We start from the raw sequence: 20,559 nt of genomic DNA on the forward strand, positions 1-20,559 counted from the left end.
TCTATATATAGAACCACCGAAAAATAGTTTCAGAAGTCTGCCTTAATCACTTTCGTCGTTAATATCTACATAATGCAGTCCATGAGTAGCAATTTTCATGTTCGTGGCTCGATGTAAAAACTCATGGGTTGCTTTAATCTGATCGACATTTGAATGACAGCGTCGCTAATATGTGCAGATCTGTTTGTTGCAGATAGTCAGTGTAACATCACCTCTCTTTGTAAATGTGTTAGCAAAGATTCAGTGACTTAGTCGGAGAATTATTTATGACTACCAGTTTTCTTTCAGATTGTGTAAATTTGCACTAAAGAAATTGCCATTGTCTACAGTTTATCCAGTGTAGTTATTAACATGGTTAATTGGAAATATAAAAATAATTGATACCTTGCCAAAATGTGCTTTGACGCTAATAAATGAGAAATAATCTCGAGTCTAAATCATTGCTGTCAAGTCCATCATTGGCCTGTTGGATTAAAAGTCCAACCTGTTTCACAAAACGAGTCTTCAATTCATCCAGTGCTACCAAGGACACACAGCACCACAATTGGTTACACTGGCGACGAACACATTTCTCGCAACGAGAGACCAGTTTTTTACTACCGTCACTGTAGAATATTTGACTGTTGACAGAGCCACAACCTCACCTCTGCTCGCACTGCTTCATCTCTGTCAAAGTGAAGTCATCGAAGGTGTTCATCAAATTCTGGAAACAGATAAAAATCGGATGGGGCCAAGAAGGGTGTGGAAGATGATCGATGACAGTCAACCCAACACATCGGACTGTTGCAGAAGTCACAGCGCTCGTGTGTTGTGCGGCATTTTCGTGGTGAAGAAAAGGAGCTCCATGTGTGGACGAACTCTTCGAATTCGTGCTTTCAGTTTTCTGAGGGTCCCACATTACCTTGCACAGTTCATGGTTGTACGTTAAAGCACGAATTACGAATGCATCACACCTATAACATCACAGGAAACCGTAACATGACTTGACCTGCTGTTGGCATGGTCTTGAACTTTTCTGGCGCCGGTGATCATTTGTGGCTGAATTCTATTGATGCTCTCTTGTTTTCGGGTTCCGAATGGTGAGCTCAGCTTTCGGCGCCTGCCACAGAGTTGTTAAGGAACCCCAAATGGTACACAGCTTAAATTCTTCTACGGATTTGAATTGGAGGCAAGTTTTCTGCGGTTAGAAGCTAGATTACAGCACGCTGTTTCCCACGGGCCGACATAATTACGTTACACACCTTCATGTTACACGCTACAATTCGGAGCCCTCTAGCTAAAGAGTGTTGCAACTTGCGTCAGTGAAGAGGGAAAGTCGACCAAGTAATATGCATAGCATGGAATACCTCAACCAAGATTGATAACAGAATGAAAAATCGGAGGCATTACTTTTCAGGATGCCTTTGTACATTTTCGTCATTGATGTGGCAGCAATTACAGCCTGGAGAGGGAATTAAGTGTAATAAATGCATTTTTGTTCGTATTCATTAGAATTGCTCTTCATCTGTTAATAGTATCTATTTATCTTCCTGTGGACGTCGGGTTGGGAAACCAAGGTTGGTGTGGGATCTGTTGCTGAATGACCCAGTACCACATGCATCTGATGTTACTGTCCATGTCTGCAAACTTTGTCTGTTCCGTTCTTGCCTGACTGGCAAATCTAGTCTCATTTCTTTTTTGGATGACCTGGAAGGCTTTCCACTCAGCCTCTGAGGTGAAATCTGGTGCTGCTGGCTGAAGAAGATGAGCTCATTAGAGACTGGACACAGGCTGGAAATGGGGATGGACAACGGCCATCTGTTTGTCACGGGAACCATCCTGGAAATTGCCTTGAGGGATTTAGGAAAACCATGGAGGAGAAACTGAATCTGGATGGCCAGACGCGGAGTTGAACCGTCGGCCTCCCCAATGGGAGTCCCGTATGGCACCAATGCTCCTCCTGGCTCAGTTTCGCTGAAGAAGTGGCGACAGCCAAGTGCGAGCCGGGAAAGTGGCATCAGTTTGAATACGTTCCCCTTGTCCTAACCCACGGGAGATTTTCCAAGCAAAATTAAATACAAAATAAGTTTTCACTATGGTCAGCATAGTCGTCTTGAGAGATTCAGTAACTGGAATTCTCATTTATTATTCTGTCTCAGTTGCACATTTTTAAAAATTAGATTACATGTTTAGATCACTCTGGACCATCTTCACATCTAAGTAGTTGCGTCACACAACCCGTGTTGTCTTCTCAGAAACACGTATCAGTGTACAGTACTGTGACACGTGATTCCGAGCAGACAAGACGGGTTGCTGACGCAACTACTTAGATGTGAAGATGAGTCACAGTGATCGAAACGTGTAATCTAATTAAAAATGTGCAACTGAGACTGAACAATAAACGAGAATTATCTTTATTTAAAACATAAATTGTACCACTGCATTGTTCACAGAGCAGTGCGAAGACGACTGTATCAGCCTCTTTATCTGGTACTGCTGAGCGAACTGTATGAGTCAACTTGTGACGTCCGCTGCCACTGTTTCAGGAGAGGTTTATGTCAGGTTACGCCACAATAGGCTCCAGCCGTCAACTCGTGTCTTCGCCGGAGCGAGATAGCGAGCCCTCTGCCTGAGTTTGGCGGGCGGAAGACCTCAGTCAGCCACAGCAACCGCTGCCGACTGCACAATTCTCACAAGGCGTTGAAAAAGGTACGTTGCTAACCAAATGAAAAGAGGTACTGTTGGCGTCACAATTAGCTCCTGCTTACTTCTACATCTATGTCTACCAACGACTTTACTGTGTTTCGTGGGGGAGGAGTACCTCTGGTGTAAGTTTCATTTCCCGCCTTTCCCGTTCCATAAACGAATGGTGTGTGACAAGAACTCTTGTCGGCACACCTATAAATGACCTCTCATTACCTTGATTTTCCCATCACGGTCATTTCGCGACATACACAGTACTGGCCATTAAAATTGCTACACCATGAAGATGACGTCCTACAGACGCCAAATTTAACCGACAGGAAGAAGATGCTGTGATATGCAAATGATTAGCTTTTCAGAGCATTCACACGAAGTTGGCGCCGGTGGCGACACCTACAACGTGCTGACATGAGGAACGTTTCCAACCGATTTCTCATACACAAACAGCAGTTGACCGGCGTTGCCTGGTGAAACGTTGTTGTGATGCGTCGTGTAAGGAGGAGAGATGCGTACCATCACGTTTCCGACTTTGATAAAGGTAGCCTGTCGCGATTGCGGTTTATCGTATCGCGACATTGATGCTCGCGTTGGTCGAGATCCAATGACTGTTAGCGGAATATGGAATCGGTGGGTTCAGGAGGGTACTACGGAACGCCGTGCTGGATTCCAACGGCCTCGTATCACTAGCAGTGGAGTCGACAACCATCTTATCCGCATGGCTGTAACGGATCGTGCAGTCACGTCTCGATCCCTGAGTCAACAGATGGGGACGTTTGCAAGACAACAACCATCTGCACGAACAGTTCGACGACGTTTGCAGCAGCATGGACTATTAGCTCGGAGACCGTGGCTTCGGTTACTCTTGACGCTGCAACACAGACAGGAGCACCTGCGATGGTGTACTCAACGACGAACCTGGGTTTACGAATGGTAAAACGTCATTTTTTCAGATAAATCCAGGTTCTGTTTACAGCATCATGATGGTCGCATCCGTGTTTGGCGACATCGCGGTGAACGCACATTGGAAGCGTGTATTCGTCATCGCCATACTGGCGTATCACCCGGCGTGATGGTATGGGGTGCCATCGGTTACACGTCTCGATCACCTCTTGTTCGCACTGACGGCACTTTGAACCGTGGACGTTACATTTCAGATGTGTTACGACCCGTGGCTCTACCCTTCATTCGATCCCTGCGAAACCCTACATTTCAGCAGCATAATGCACGACCGCATGTTGCAGATCCTGTACGGGCCTTCCTGGATACAGAAAATGTTGGACTGCTGCCCTGGCCAGCACATTCTCCAGATCTCTCACCAATCGAAAACGTCTGGTCAATGGTGGCCGAGCAACTGGATCGTCACAATACGACAGTCACTACTCTTGATGAACTGTGGTATCGTGTTGAAGCTGCATGGGCAGCTGTACCTGTACACGCCATCCAAGCTCTGTTTGACTGCCCAGGCGTATCAAGACCGTTATTACGAGTACTGATTTCTCAGGATCCATGCACCCAAATTGCGTGAAAATTTAATCACATGTCAGTTCTAGTATATTTGTCCAATGAATACCCGTTTATCATCTGCATTGCTTCTTGGTGCAGCAATTTTAATGGCCAGTAGTGTACGTATGGAAGGAAGTAATACGGTGCCTATCCTTTCTCGGAACGTATGCTCTCGAAATTTTAACGGTAAACCTATTCTCTTGTAATGTCTGCCACTGGAGTTTAATAGACATCTCCGCAATGCTGTCGCTCTTGTTGAAAGAATCTTTAACGGAACGTGCTGCATTTCATTACTTCTTCACTATTTTTTCTATTAATCCCACCTATCACACTGATGATCAGTAGTGAAAATAAATCTGTGGGGTGTATTGTAAGCCATTTCTTTCGTGGATGAATTATATTTCTTAGGATTCCTGCAATGATTCTCAGCTCGGTATCCGCACCTCCTATAACTACTGTTCACCCCTCTTTAGGTCGCTTCGAACGGTTACCGCTAGGTATTTGCGGCTGTTACAGTTTTCAGTTAATTATTGCCAGTAGTGCAAATGAGCAGCAATGTATGTCTCCATTAATTAAAAAACAATAGTTTATATTATGTTGATAGTTTTCACTTTAGGGTTGCCTAATTATAATTAAATAAAACGAATTTTTCGTTTCATAAGCACTTTACCTTTGTTATTTCAAAGGCGTCGTCAGTAGCCTGAAATATACATACGACGGTGGTTTGATAAGTCTACAAATATCCATGAAAGAACAGAACGTTTTTGTTGCGCCTTCATGGTTGGTAACCTCGATTGCTCCTAGTATCGTACAAAGAATTTCAATAATGTGCAACATACAGTTCATAGTTGGCAGCAGTCTGAATTGGCCAGTGTGTCGACTGCGACTGAAAATGGAGAAAACCGATTTTTGTACAGTTATTAAGCATTTTCATTTGACGGGCTGGAGTGCCTCACAAATAAAAACAGAATTAACACCTTTGTTTGCTTGGCCTCCCTAATGAAATAAAAACACCCCAACTCATCTCACATCTCTACCTACATACGAGACAATCTCTCTCTCTCTATCTCTCTCTCTCTCTCTCTCTCACACACACACACACACACACACACACACATACACACACACATACACACAAAACACACACACAAACACACACAAATCGTTTGACAGGTTGACGACACTCACAACGTGAACGAAAACAAACGAACAGACAGTGCAGAATGAGAAACAGTTCAAGAAAGTGAATTGTAAATAGTGCAGCGGAGAAAATACTGCAGAACGCCAAAAACCGCCAAGTGCAGATGTGAAATAAAGCCTTTCGACACCAACCGCTGCTAGCAAAGAGGAAAGGAGCAGAACACACAAAGAAACACCGTTAGTAACTTGCAGACCAACTTTATAAAGAAAACGCTGTTTTTAACATTGTTGTTGTTGTGGTCTTCAGTCCTGAGACTGGTTTGATGCGGCTCACCATGCTACTCTATCCTGTGCAAGCTTCTTCATCTCCCAGTACCTACTGCAACCTACATCCTTCTGAAATTGCTTAGTGTATTCATCTCTTGGCCTCCCTCTACGATTTTTACCCTCCACGCTGCCCTCCAATACTAAATTGGTGATCCCTTGATGCCTCAGAACATGTCCTACCAACCGATCCCTTCATCTGGTCAAGTTGTGCCACAAACTCCTCCCCAATCCTATTCAATACCTCCTCATTAGTTATGTGATCTACCCATCTAATCTTCAGCATTCTTCTGTAGCACCACATTTCGAAAGCTTCTATTCTCTTTTTGTCCAAACTATTTATCGTCCATGTTTCACTTCCATACATGGCTACACTCCACACAAATACTTTCAGAAACGACTTCCTGACACTTAAATCTATACTCGATGTTAACAAATTTCTCTCCTTCAGAAACGCTTTCCTTGCCCTTGCCAGTATACATTTTATATCTTATCTACTTCGACCATCATCAGTTATTTTGCTCCCAAAATAGCAATACTCCTTTACTACTTCAAGTGTCTCATTTCCTAATGTAATTTTAAACAAAAATGGTTCAAAAGGCTCTTAGCACTATGGGACTTAACATCTGTGGTCATCAGTCCCCTAGAACTTAGAACTACTTAAACCTAACTAACCTAAGGACATCACACACATCCATGCCCGAAGCAGGATTCGAACCTGCGACCGTAGCGGTCACGCGGTTCCAGACTGAAGCGCCTAGAACCGCACGGCCACACCGGCCGGCATCTAATTTCCTCAGCATCACCAGACTTACTTCGACTACATTCCATTATCCTCGTTTTGCTTTTGTTGATGTTCATCTTATATCCTCCTTTCAAGACACTGTCCATTCCCTCCAACTGCTCTTCCAAGTCCTTTGTTGTCTCTGACAGAATTACAATGTCATCGGTTAACCTCAAAGTTTTTATTTCTTCTCCATGGATTTTAATACCTACTCCGAATTTTTCTTTTGTTTTCTTTACTGCTTGCTCAATACACAGATTGAATAACATCGGGGATAGGCTACAACTCTGTCTCACTCCCTTCCCAACCACTGCTTCCCTTTCATGCCCCTAGACTCTTATAACTGCCATTTGGTTTCTATACAAATTGTATATAGCCTTTCGCTCCCTCTATTTTACCACTGCCACCTTCAGAATTTGAAAGAGAGTATTCCAGTCAAAATTGTCAAAAGCTTTCTCTAAGTCTACAAATGCTAAGAACGTAGGTTTGCCTTTCCTTAATCTTTCTTCTAAGGCGAGTCTTAAGGTCATTATTGCCTCACATGTTCCAATATTTCTACGTAATCCAAACTGATCTTCCCCGAGGTCCGCTTCTACCAGTTGTTCCATTCGTCTGTAAAGAATTAGCGTCAGTATTTTGCAGCTGTGACTTATTAAACTGATAGTTCGGTAATTTTCACATCTGTCAACACCTGCTTTCTTTGGGATTGGAATTATTATATTCTTCTTGAAGTCTGAGGGTATTTCGCCTGTCTCATACATCTTGCTCACCAGATGGTAGAGTTTTGTCAGGACTGGCTCTCCCAAGGCTGTCAGTAGTTCTAATTGAATGTTGTCTACTCCCGGGGCCTTGTTTCGACTTGGATCTTTCAGTGATCTGTCAAACTCTTCACTCAGTATCGTATCTCCCATTTCATCTTCATGTACATCCTCTTCCATTTCCATAATATTGTCCTCAAGTACATCGCCCTTGTATAGACCCTCTATACACTCTTTCCACCTTTCTGCTTTCCGTTCTTTGCTTAGAACTAGGTTTCCATTTGAGCTCTTGATATTCATACAAGTGGTTCTCTTTTCTCCAAAGGTATCTTTAATATTCCTGTAGGCAGTATCTAACTTACCCCTAGTGATAAAACAACCAAAAATATACAAACGTATGTATCCAATTTACAGAATAATTACTGAAGACGCTTTATAAATAAAGTGAAACACGTCTGCTGTAATTCTTTTTCATTAGATTGCAGTAGCTCATGACGGATAACCTGTAATGACAGAATAAAACAGAATTGTATGATTTAACAATGAAACTCGCCAACAGCTGCGCAGTTGAGATGTTATTTTATTTTATTTTTATTACCAGTTTCGGCATTCCATTATGCCATCTTCAGGGCATATACGTACCTCTCAAAAATAAACGATATTGGCATACTGGGCCATATGCTGCTGGATGTCGTGAATTCTTAACTGTCTTCTTCGAAGAACTGATTGCAGTTATGAGTGTGGTGGTGTCTTTGAAATTTTAAATTTGCAGAATCTCTCTCTGGAAGAACGCAACAATCCCATTTTAAAATTAACACAGAAGATTCCAGATTTCGGAAAACACTCAACTTTATTATAGATAAATATTAATGTAGACGAGACAGTATAGCTGATTGTTTTCCCAACTTGCACAAACTTGGAATCTCCAGTAAAGTTGATTAGTCTTCCAATACAAAAGTTATTTTTGATGATCAGCTGTCACAACTCACCGGAATATTTTCAAGCGGGTAATACTGGACAAATTCGTTTGGCTTCGAGCCTCGTTTAGAGGCAATGTTCCATCTCAATTTAGTTCTTTAGAAGACCGAATTCTTATTCATTGAAAACAAAAGTTGACAACATGGAATTTGACTAATTTTCTGCGCCAGTAAGAGGTGAATATGCGCTGCTCAGTGGTAAAGCGCAACGAACGTTGATTCCATTTGACACAAGCTATTTCTACGGAGCCGTGTTTTGTCTGTTGCATAGATTAATGTGGACCAGGAAAAGAAGGTAGATGTAACCAGTTTGATTCTGAGATCGCAAAGATTGTACAGCGAGTAACAAGGTCAACCATTCTACTCGTTATTATTAATGAAAAATATGTTTAGTTAACCGTTTGATAATTTAAAATACGTGCATCAAATAGTCCACTGTTTCAGCTTAGGGCGTCGCGGAAAAATTCTAACGTAACAAGGGCTCTGGTAAGGAAGATGGTTTGGGAACCAGTACACTTCATAAGATACGTATATTGTAAATAGTGATGCCCTTAGATTATTCCAAAAGTTACTTTTACATTCGAAAATTTAGTCCGGTTTAGAAAGACTTGAGTCCTACCTGCTAGGAAGTCTAGAATCCAGTGGTAAACCTGGTATGAATTTCGGTAAACTCGCTTTTTGTTCCTTCGGCAACAGTGCGGATCTGTACCGAGTGCCTTCCGGAAATGAAGTAACACCGCCTTCGTCAGGCAGCCGTTGCCCACAACCATTTGGCACTCAGGGACGAACAGAGAGATCCGAGTGCCCAAGATCTCCGTTTGCGAATCCATGCTTCCCAGTAAGGCTATTTTCTTTCTCCAAAAAGAATATGCGTGAGCACAAAACGTGTTCCACAGCTATGTTACCGCCATAAGGAAATTAATGAATGCAAGGGGCGCTGAGTAAGTAATGCAACACATTTTTTTTCTCAGCTGGAATCTGTTGAAAACATGGGTAATTTCTTGTGCGACATTGTGGATTACTCCCGCCTCAGCCCCTACAGTTTCTTGAAGTTCCGATTGGTGGCGGCGCTGCAAGTAAACTTTAAAATGTCGTCTGTGGTGGAAGCGTGTTCCGAGCAGAGAGCTGCCACTGAGTTTCTTTTGCCGTAGAACCAGGGTATGGCAGATATTCAGAGGCGCTTGCAGAACTGGCAGTGAACAAAAGCACGGTGAGTCATTGGGCGAGGCATCTGATCTCCCGCAGGCTGCCGGCCGCGGACAGCTGTGACTCCTGCAGTGTTGGAACGTGCGGCCACTCTCGTTCGAGGTGATCGATGGATCACAATCGATCACCTCGCTACAGACCTGGACGACCATGTTGCTGACACACTCGTCCACCAGTTGGGATACTCAAAGACCGTAAAAAGCGCATTTTACGAGACTGATCGTGACAATTTTTGGGCCCAGTGAAGGACGGACTCGACGTGAAGCAGTACGTGGATGATGGGGAGGTTATTGGTGCAGCAAGACGTTGGCCCTGAAATCGACCAGTAGAGTGGTAAAGTGCGGGCTACCAGTAAGGTGGCGTAAGGCCATTCCGCTGAACGGAGATTATGTTGAAAATATGGTTTTGTAGTCAAAAGAGTGAGGAATAATATGATGCGTTGGAATCCTGAGTAAAACCAGCCTGCTTTCAGAAAAGAAAAATGTATTGCACTTAGGGTTGCCATAATCCAAGGACGAAAATCAAGGACAAAATTCGGTGATTATAAAGATGTGGTTGAAACACGGACCGATATGTTGTGCAAGTGACCATTGGTTTGCATTTCAGTTGAATCTTCATCATTACTTTACAGTGGTAATTATGAAGATGTGGTTGAAACCTGGAATCACACAATGTCCTTTCGCCTTTCTGCGCGTCAGCCAAATCTTCATAATTACCCTAATTCAAATAGTAATTCTGTCAGCAAAGAAGTTGTAATTAACAAGGAAAATTAATCGAAGCATTAATTGTGTCTATAAAGGAGTGGTCAATGAAGAAGAAAATTAATTGCAATTGACATTAAATAACTTTTTAATTAAAGCACTGAACACAAATTATTAACATGTACACACATGCTGCTACAATTGATATATATCTTTCGCTTTATGCTTTAAACCAGTTTCTCTGAGCCCTGGACAGAAGAAAGAAACTCGCTCCAGTTCTGAATTAGTCTGTGAAAATCTGTGCGATTTGTGTTTTTCATGTTATATTAGATTTGGAGCATTGCAGCCTGTTTTTTCCTTCTGTCCATTGTGCATTCACTAGGGAAAACACGCTCTCCACATTGGCATTATGCCCTGGAATGGAGAAATAGTAGTGCACAATAGCAAGCAGTTCTGAATACTGCCCTTTAGAAACAAAATCCTCAAAAAATTTAACCCACTTTTTACGAGGCATCATCTCCAAATTCTGGTTATCTTCCTGTCTAAGAAAACATTTCAGTTTCACTACCTGGTCAAACAGCAAACTCTCACCCCCTTTGCAAGTTGTGTTTTCTTGCATCCACTTCAGGTACACTCAACTTTTTCCAAATCAGGTAAAGCCTTCAACAGTATCCATTCAAAATGTTCAAGTTCGGATAAAGGCTTGCTCCTTTTTATCAGATAATCTGTAACTGTCTGATAAAATGCCATGACATCCGAGCGATTCTGAAGTGCCACGGAGTATCAGCACAGGTTTCAACGACTATCGTCAAGTTTGCAGGATGTTACGAAACACTTGATCGGTGGCCAGTGGCAAAACTTGCGTAAATATATTTTTTTTTTACTTACTAGCCACTTTTTTTTGCGGACATTTTCCTCTTCGTCCAGGACACCCGCCTTCGAGCATAAAATCGCGGACTGTCCGCGAAATCCGCGACGTATGGCAACCCTAGTTGCACTGCTTACCGAATGCAACTCGTCTGTGCATCTGTCGGCCGCCCGTCCTTGAAAACAGGAGTGTCTAGTGTGTGAAATCTTGGTTCTGGTGACTGACTGACCACGAGTGTAGGCTGAGATGTAGGTGAGGTTCACAGTTGATAATTTCGATGTGTGATGGTGAGGCCACCGAATGTGATAGCTAATTAAAGGTTGTGCTAACAGATTGATTTGTAGCGTAGCCTATTGTTAACGTTCGCGCCACGTTTAATGCACGTTGTCAAACTTAATCTACTTTGTCAAGCTGCAAGACGTATTGAGGAAAGCTACATTAGTTAATGGGCACGACACAGACGAGGATTTTGGTGCATATTATGTCCATACCTGTATTATTAAAAGCCAGTATGTTCCACTGTGAGCAGTACTAGTTGCAGCTTGCCTACCTAACAGCTTCCTGGGGCAACAAAAAATTGATTTTTAATGTTTCGTATACGTATTGACCGAATTTAAGTATTGAAAATTCTGTCAAATCCTCTCTTTAAGAGGTACAACTTAAGTTCAAAGTTTAACTCAGTCTATATTTACATCTTCATGACTACTTTACAATTCACACTTAAGTGCTTGGCAGAGAGTTCATCGAAACACCTTCCCACTATTTTTCTGCCATTCGACTCTCTAACAGCGCACAGCAAAAACGATCACTTAAATCTTTCAGTGCGAACTCTGAGTTCTCTTATTTTATTACAGTGATCATTTCTCCCTATGTAGGCGGGTGTCAACAAAATATTTCGCATTCGGAGCACAACGTTGTAGATTGAAATTTCGTGAAAATATCTCGCCACAACGAAAAACGCCTTTGTTTCAATGATTACCACTCAAGTCACGTATCATGTACGTGAAGCACCCATTTGGCGATAATATAAAACGATCTGCACTCCTATGAATAGTCCGGACGAGGACAGACAAATGTAGTGTAGGTTGTCTCTTTAGCTGACTTGGTTCATCCTCTAAGCGAAACGCAGTGTTTGATTAGTCTTCACACAACATTATCTATGTGATCGTTCCAATTTAAGTTGCTTGTAATTGTAGTTCCTAGCTATTTAATTGAGCTGACGGCCTTTAGATTTGTCTGATTTACCGTGTAACCGAAATTTAATGCATTCCCTTTAGTACTCATGTGAATGATCTCACACTTTTCCTTATTTAGAGTCATTTTCCATTTTTTATATAATGCAGATATGATGCCTAAGTCATTTTGCAATTGGTTTTGATCATCTGATGACTTTACTAGACGGTAAACGACAGCGTCAACTGCAAACATTACGTCTAATACTAAACTTAGAAAATATGTGTATCTTGACGCAGCGTGACCCACAGCGCACAAATCACCCAGACTATATTCATCTAGTTTAGAGAGACAGAGCAATTAACAACCTCCAACAAAAATTTCACACATAATTTCAAACCTTTACTAAAATTTTTCCCACTGACACTTAAAACACAATGTTGTTGTTGTGGTCTTCAGTCCTGAGACTGGTTTGATGCAGCTCTCCATGCTACTCTATCCAGTACCTACTGCAACCTACATCCTTCTGAATCTGCTTAGTGTATTCATCTCTTGGTCTCCCTCTACGATTTTTACCCTCCACGCTGCCCTCCAATGCTAAATTTGTGATCCCTTGATGCCTCAGAAAATGACCTGCCAACCGATCCCTTCTTCTAGTCAAGTTGTGCCACGAACTTCTCTTCTCCCCAATCCTGTTCAATACCTCCTCATTAGTTATATGATCTACCCATGTAATCTTCAGCATTCTTCTGTAGCACCACATTTCGAAAGCTTCTATTCTCTTCTTGTACAAACTAGTTATCGTTTATGTTTCATTTCCATACATGGCTGCACTCCATACAAATACTTTCAGAAACGACTTCCTGACACTTAAATCTATACTCGATGAACACAACAATGAAAGAAAAAAGTTTATCACTTACTACATTCTCTCTGTTAATGCAGTAAAACTTTAGCAACAAGCGAGGTGGCACAGTGGTTAGCACACTAGATTCGCATTCGGGAGGACGATGGTTCAAACCCGCTTCCGGTCATCCAGATTTAGGTTTTCCGTGAGTTCCATGAATCGCTTAAGGCTGAGTATGATTCCTGTGAAAGGGGACGACCGATTTCCTTCTCCGTCCTTCCCCAATCCGAGCTTGTGCTCCGGCTCTAATGACGTCGTTGTCGACGGGGTACTAAACACTAATTTCCTCCTCAAAACTTCAGCATCACATGTGACGTTTCAATTTACTACTTCTTTACTAACAACTCTATTCGGAATATATTTTGCTGACAGTATCCCTATACAACACTGAGTGCATCTGCAAAATTATATCATTGAGGATGGGGTTACATACCTACACCACGGAATTTGCCTATCTTTTATTCTGTTGCGTTTGTACGCTTCGTTTCCCCAGCGAGCCACGATAAAGTGCTGGAGCAAACTGAAGGAAAGGAAGGAAGGTAGACTGTGATTTCGTCCCGCAGACAACCAAGTCACTGGAAACGGTGCCAGATTTCAGTATTTGTAGTCCATATCGAGTAGACATGACTACAGAAGTCGAACAAATTTGATAACCCGCTGCTAGCATCATAACAGGTCGCATAGCCCACACCAGAGTGTTACAGTCGGGGAAATTGAATCAGAATCCTCGGAAGGAAGACGACGTAGTTGTCGTGAAACCCTGTTGGGTAACTTCAGATAGCCTGTGTTCGAACAAGACTGTGCGACTGTACGTTTCGAGTAGGGATCGAGAGACTAACGTAAGAGATATTAGCGGCGTACAGAGGCACATGAACAACGAATTTGTCTTTGCTCAGATCGCGCATGGAACAAGGACGATGTACCGTCCGCCATAGACTCTGCAGTTAATCTTGTAGTAGCAGTTCGTGTTGATGTAGATATAAAAAGAAAGTCGACTCAGATAACAGCAACCAGGCACAAACGTTCAACGACTTTTATTTCGTTAAAATGGGAACAGCATTTGGCATTTTCTGTTCATTTTCTTACTGTTTACATTCCGTTTGGTTTCCGTCTATTCATTTAAGTACGAGTTACGTCACACTGACGCCAAAGGACAGTCTATTCACTGTACTGCAGTAACAATAAACTTCGTCGCTGAGACCTCTCAGAAGACCGTCACATAAGAAATAGTATTTCTACTTCTGCAGGGTTGTCGATTATGTGGAACAGTCCTAATGAAATATGTAAGTCGTGCTATTCAGCTATAAAATACCAGAGTGCCTTAAAACAAGCTCATACTCAGGAGGAGCAATGTGGGCAGTCAGAATCTGGCTCGCCTTGCATTCCACCTAGGTCACGGGAGAGAGAGAGAAAGCATTTCATCAAAGAAAAGCGTAGCTCCCATGTGCTTCGACAGTCGTTGCCCGAACAGATCTACAGCGATCTTTATTGAACGTTGAAACCAACCACTTACTTCACTTTGGCTCATTTGCTATCTAATCGATTGTTGAAGTAGATCCAGTCCAAAAAATCCTTGCATACAATTTGCTTATACGGTACTGCTTCTGATAAAAGTGCTTACACTGAATCTGAATGGGCTCTGCCTGGAAATGTTATAAGGTGAACGCCTCCCCTTTCCCCCCCCCCCCCCCCCTCCAAAAAAAAAAAAAAGCTGGAGAGCAGTCGAATTAATTGGGGCTATGCTCAGGGAGGTTAGACTGGGAAATGAGACATTGACAATAGTAGACAAATTTTGCTGTTTGGGCAGAAAAATACCTAACGACGAGAAAAGTAAACAGGGTATGAAAAGTGGAGGGTAAAACATGTTGAGCGAGATCAAGACTTAAGCACAGTTAACCAGTTTAAATGGGTGTAGAATGCAGCAGTTTGTAGATACATATGAAAAGACTTGTACAAGATGGACTAGCGTGGAGAACTGAACCAAACCAGTCTTCAGACTGATGACAACATGAATAGCAACAACAGAAGCTCAAACGTTTAATTTTTTTAATAGATGCCATAACGGATTTCCTAACATAGAAACTTGCAGTTTCCGTTACGAATGAAGTGCTGGGATATTGCCATCTGGTGCGCTTTTTTTGCGGCATAACCTCCATCATTTTGTGATCTCAGCCAGAAACGCACGCGGAGGAATAAACACAGTCCAGGAACGTACTCTTAAAATGAGACTTCTGACATTTAAGTAATATACCTTATAAAGTTCCTGCCATTGTATTCTTGTTGGTTCTCTTGTATTAAAGCGGGATGGAGCGAGGTGGCGGAATGGTTAGCACACTCGACTCGCATTTAGGAAGACGACGGTTGAAACCCGCGTCCGGCCATCGTGATTTAGGTTTTTCGTGATTTCCCTAAATCACTCCAGACAAATACCGGGATGGTTCCTCTGAAAGGGCATGGCCGATTTCCTTCCCCGTCCTTCCCTAATCTTTTTTATTTTTTTAAAAATCTCATTTTGTTCGTAAGACATCCATTAAAGTTCGTTGTTGATCGATTAACTCAGTTTTTTTATTACGGAGGGCACGTAACCCTCTGACCGAACACGCTGAGCTACCGTGCCGGCTGAAAAAAAAAGTCCGATGTGACCGATGACCTCGCTGTTTGGTCCCCTCCCCCTAATCAACCAACCAACCAACTAAAAAGCATGATGACAGTACGATTTGAAAAATAGATTTCATTGTCTTACACGACGTCTCCGCTTCAGAGTAACCTTTTACTGCCTATTGGCTTCTGTCTCGGGTTCTTCGGCCGACGTTCATATAATGATTTTTCTGACGTTTCGCCAGCACGAGTGGCTGGCATTGTCAAAGCTTCACCCTCCATTGCCGGTGGTGAACTGGAGCCGAGCTCGCGGCCGCAGACTATATGTACCTGGCGCGCCAACGTCCGAGGGCTTCTCCGCGGTCATTTCCGGTGCGGTTCTCCTCTTGCTACCTGCGACGGTCGTTCGTTTTTGTATTTCTACAGCTTCTCTGAGCAAGCGCGTGTGATAGTGCTTCTCTACAGCCAGAACTTCCGTGTCGGCGAATTTTATTACATGGTCGGTCTCATTCAGTGCGTGCTCTGCCACGGCCGATTTCTCCACCTGTCCCAACTTGCAATGTCGCTTATGCTCTTTGACAGGTACATATAGTCTGCGGCCGCGAGCTCGGCTCCAGTTCACCACCGGCAATGGAGGGTGAAGCTTTGACAATGCCAGTCACTCGTGCTGGCGAAACGTCAGTAAAATCGTTAGATGAACGTCGGCCGAAGAACCCGAAACAGAAGCCAATAGGCAGTTTGTCAACAAGTGGCCACGAAAGCCTCAACAATTTTGTAACCTTTTACTATCAGTTCTTTTTACTACAATCAAACTTCACTGAATACCGTATGCGATAGCTCTCAACTGAGCTACTTTATTAGCATTTTAGTTAATCTTTCAATTGCTTCACACAACCAACTTTCTTATCCTAGCCCAGCGAATTATCTCAAAGTCAAACGCATGTGACTGACTCGTACAGTCACTACAACAGCTCGCCAACGACTAGGCCGACCGACTCAAGTCTTATATACCTGCAGTGCTAAACGCAGGGCAAAATACAACTATTCTTGTGGCCAAAGACGTCGTGTTATACACTCTCGCAACTCACCGATGCTATTGCTAGGTGCGTATTAACATATCGATGTTCGGACAACAGTAACCTTGCAGCCTGCACATTATGCATAACATAAAGTGTCTCACTGGAGTGGCAGTCCTCAGGCTGAACAGACACTCACATTTTCTTCCGGATCTAGGCACATTCCAAGCTAGTATTGCGTCTTTAACGATTTTACCGTCAATGAGACAAACTCCAACTTCCTTTCCTTTCATTTTCAAAAAAATGGTTCAAATAGCTCTGAGCACTATGGGACTTAACTGCTGTGGTCATCAGCCCCCTAGAACTTAGAACTACTTAAACCTGACTAACCTAAGGACATCACACACATCCCTGCTCGAGGCAGGATTCGAACCTGCGACCGTAGCGGTCTCGCGGCTCCAGACTGTAGGGCCTAGAACCGCTCGGCCACTCCGGCCGGCTCTTTCATTTTCAACTGCACGCCGTTATGAAGATCGAAGACAGAGGTGCTTTATCCAGGGATTTGTGATGAGGACAACCAAATGAAAACAACAAATTCATTCAGTTGTAGCTTTACATTTCGTTTGAATTATTCATTCATTGACTTGAGCGAAACGGATTTATGGAAGCAACTGAATGGAAACAATAGAATCAGTCTGTTTTAGTTTCATGTTTCGGCTGGATTACTATTCATTCATCTCCTTTGCGCGAAATCAGCCTCTGGGAGCAACAGAATGAAAACAGTCACACAATCCGGTGGTGTTTTGCATGCTGACTCAGTTATTCATTTTTTTCTTTTCAAGTGAAACCAATCATCAGTTTTTCTGTCAGCTGAAGCATGTATTCCTTTCGTTCATTCAATTGGTACCACTGTTTAGTTGTTTACTTGACTGAGTCACCCAGTTATTCTGAGTGAAACCAGCCTGTAGTACTTTCATTATGTCATGTATGACTTTGTACACAACAATAAGGAGAGGTGGGCTAAAGAGCGATGTGGCAACTTTTGCCGTAGAAGAGCTGGACAAAGAACAGCAATGGTTAGCGAAAGAGATAACACAACAAACAGAAGATCTACTTACCTTGTATTTTTCCAAGCGTATGAAGACTCATTAGAAATAATGTAGCAAGAAACAGAGTCCAGCTATCACAATGTCAACTAGAGTGAGGTTTGCTGTTCTCAGTGTCGTAGCGATGAGGCTCCACGCGCAAAGGCGCAGAGCGGCTGCCACAACCTGTCCTATATACAGGGTGTTACAAAAAGGTACGGCCAAACTTTCAGGAAACATTCCTCACACACAAATAAAGAAAAGATGTAATGTGGACATGTGTCCGGAAACGCTTACTTTCCATGTTAGAGCTCATTTTAGTTTCGTCAGTATGTACTGTACTTCCTCGATTCACCGCCAGTTGGCCCAATTGAAGGAAGGTAATGTTGACGTCGGTGCTTGTGTTGACATGCGACTCATTGCTCTACAGTACTAGCATCAAGCACATCAGTACGTAGCATCAACAGGTTAGTGTTCATCACGAACGTGGTTTTGCAGTCAGTGCAATATTTACAAATGCGGAGTTGGCAGATGCCCATTTGATGTATGGATTTGCACGGGGCAATAGCCGTGGCGCGGTACGTTTGTATCATGACAGATTTCCAGAACGAAGGTGTCCCGACAGGAAGACGTTCGAAGCAATTGATCGGCTTCTTAGGGAGCACGGAACATTCCAGCCTATGACTCGCGACTGGGGAAGACCTAGAACGACGAGCACACCTGCAATGGAAGAGGCAATTCTTCGTGCAGTTGACGATAACCCTAATGTCAGCGTCAGAGAAGTTGCTGCTGTACAAGGTAACGTTGACCACGTCACTGTATGGAGTGACGGGAGAACGAGTTGTTTCCGTAACATGTACAGCGTGTGCAGGCACTATCAGCAGCTGATTGGCCTCCACGGGTACACTTCTGCGAATGGTTCATCCAACAATGTGTCAATCCTCATTTCAGTGCAAATGTTCTCTTTACGGATGAGGCTTCATTCCAACGTGACGAAATTGTAAATTTTCACAACCAACATGTGTGGGCTGATGACAATCCGCACGCAATTGTGCAATCACGTCATCAACACAGATTTTCTGTGAACGATTGGGCACGCATTGTTGGTGATGTCTCGATTGGGCCCCATGTTCTTCCACCTACGCTCAATGGAGCACGTTATCATTTCATACGGGATACTGAACCTGTGCTGCTAGAACATGTGCCTTTACAAGTACGACACAACATGTGGTTCATGCACGATGGAGCTCCTGCACATTTCAGTCGAAGTGTCGTACGCTTCTCAACAACAGATTCGGTGACCGATGGATTGGTAGAGGCGGACCAATTCCATGGCCTCCACGCTCTCCTGACCTCAACCCTCTTGACTTTCATTTATGGGGGCATTTGAAAACTCTTGTCTACGCAACCCCGGTACCAAATGTAGAGACTCTTCGTGCTCGAATTGTGGACGGCTGCGATACAATACGCCATTCTCCAGGGCTGCATCAGCGCATCAGGGATTCCATGCGACGGAGGGTGGATGCATGTATCCTCGCTAACGGAGGACATTTTGAACATTTCCTGTAACAAAGTGTTTGAAGTCACGCTGGTACGTTGTGTTGCTGTGTGTTTCCATTCCATGATTAATGTGATTTGAAGAGGAGTAATAAAATGAGCTCTAACATGGAAAGTAAGCGTTTCCTGCCGGCCGCGGTGGTCTAGCGGTTCTGGCGCTGCAGTCCGGAACCGCGGGCCTGCTACGGTCGCAGGTTCGAATCCTGCCTCGGGCATGGGTGTGTGTGATGTCCTTAGGTTAGTTAGGTTTAAGTAGTTCTAAGTTCTAGGGAACTTATGACCTAAGATGTTGAGTCCCATAGTGCTCAGAGCCATTTGAACCATTTGAAGCGTTTCCGGACACATGTCCACATAACATATTTTCTTTCTTTGTGTGTGAGAAATGTTTCCTGAAAGTTTGGCTGTACCTTTTTGCAACACCCTGTATACAGTGTCTACACAAGGTCCGGGAACACTTTCAATTATTTATTGCACAAGAACTAAACACTGTACAGATGTCATACATATTGCATTTTGAAGAGAAACTCTGAAAGTTCTTTTTACAAACATTCGATATGCGGCAGACATCAACACGGTAATCGAATTCTTGCCATACCCGTCCCAGCATGGCATCGTCGACTGTGGCAGTCGCTTCCCGTATTCTCTCCCGGAGCTATGTTACATCACGTCCTAGAGGCGGCGCATACACCATATCTTTAATGTGTCCTCACAGAAAAAAGTCACACGGAGTGAGATCTGGTGATCGGGGAGGCCATTTCATGAAACAGCTGTCCCCTTCTGTAGCATGGCCGATCCATCGATGCGGCAGCTCCGTTGGTCGTCGGGTTGTTTCTGGGGGCAGGAGACCAAACAGCGAGGTCATCGGTCTCATCGGATAAGGGAAGGAAGGGGAAGGAAGTCGGCCGTGCCCTTTCAAAGCAACCAGCCCGGCATTTGCCTGGAGCGATTCAGGGAAATCACGGAAAACCTAAATCAGGATGGCCGGACGCGGGATTGAACCGTAGTCCTCCCGAATGCGAGTCCAGTGTGGCAGCTCCGTGATCAGGTACCCACGAACTTCACGATGAAAATGGCGTGGAGCCCCAACCTGCTGAAAGATGAACGGAGAGTCCGACTGCATTTGAGGCATGTGCCACTGCTGCAGCATGTCCAAATAGGAATATCCTCATGAATGTCTCTCGTATGCGCTTCACATTCACTTCACTCACACTGGGACGTCCGCTTCTCTTTGCCGGGCACAAGCAACCTGTCGTAACGAATTTGTTGCAATTGAAAGTGTT

At 43.5% G+C, this 20,559-nt stretch overlaps 1 protein-coding gene across 1 annotated transcript in view; it reads left to right on the plus strand.

Moving 5' to 3' along the window:
* The first annotated feature begins 2,560 nt into the window (after nt 1-2,560).
* LOC126095136 (uncharacterized) overlaps nt 2,561-20,559 on the plus strand; it is a 29,931-nt gene continuing 11,932 nt past the window's right edge. Inside the window, exon 1 of the mRNA XM_049909855.1 lies at nt 2,561-2,688. The gene's annotated coding sequence lies outside the window, so the exon portion shown is untranslated. The remainder of the gene's footprint in view (nt 2,689-20,559) is intronic.

The sequence above is a fragment of the Schistocerca cancellata genome, chromosome 8, assembly GCF_023864275.1.
Source record: "Schistocerca cancellata isolate TAMUIC-IGC-003103 chromosome 8, iqSchCanc2.1, whole genome shotgun sequence".
Lineage (NCBI taxonomy): Eukaryota > Metazoa > Arthropoda > Insecta > Orthoptera > Acrididae > Schistocerca > Schistocerca cancellata.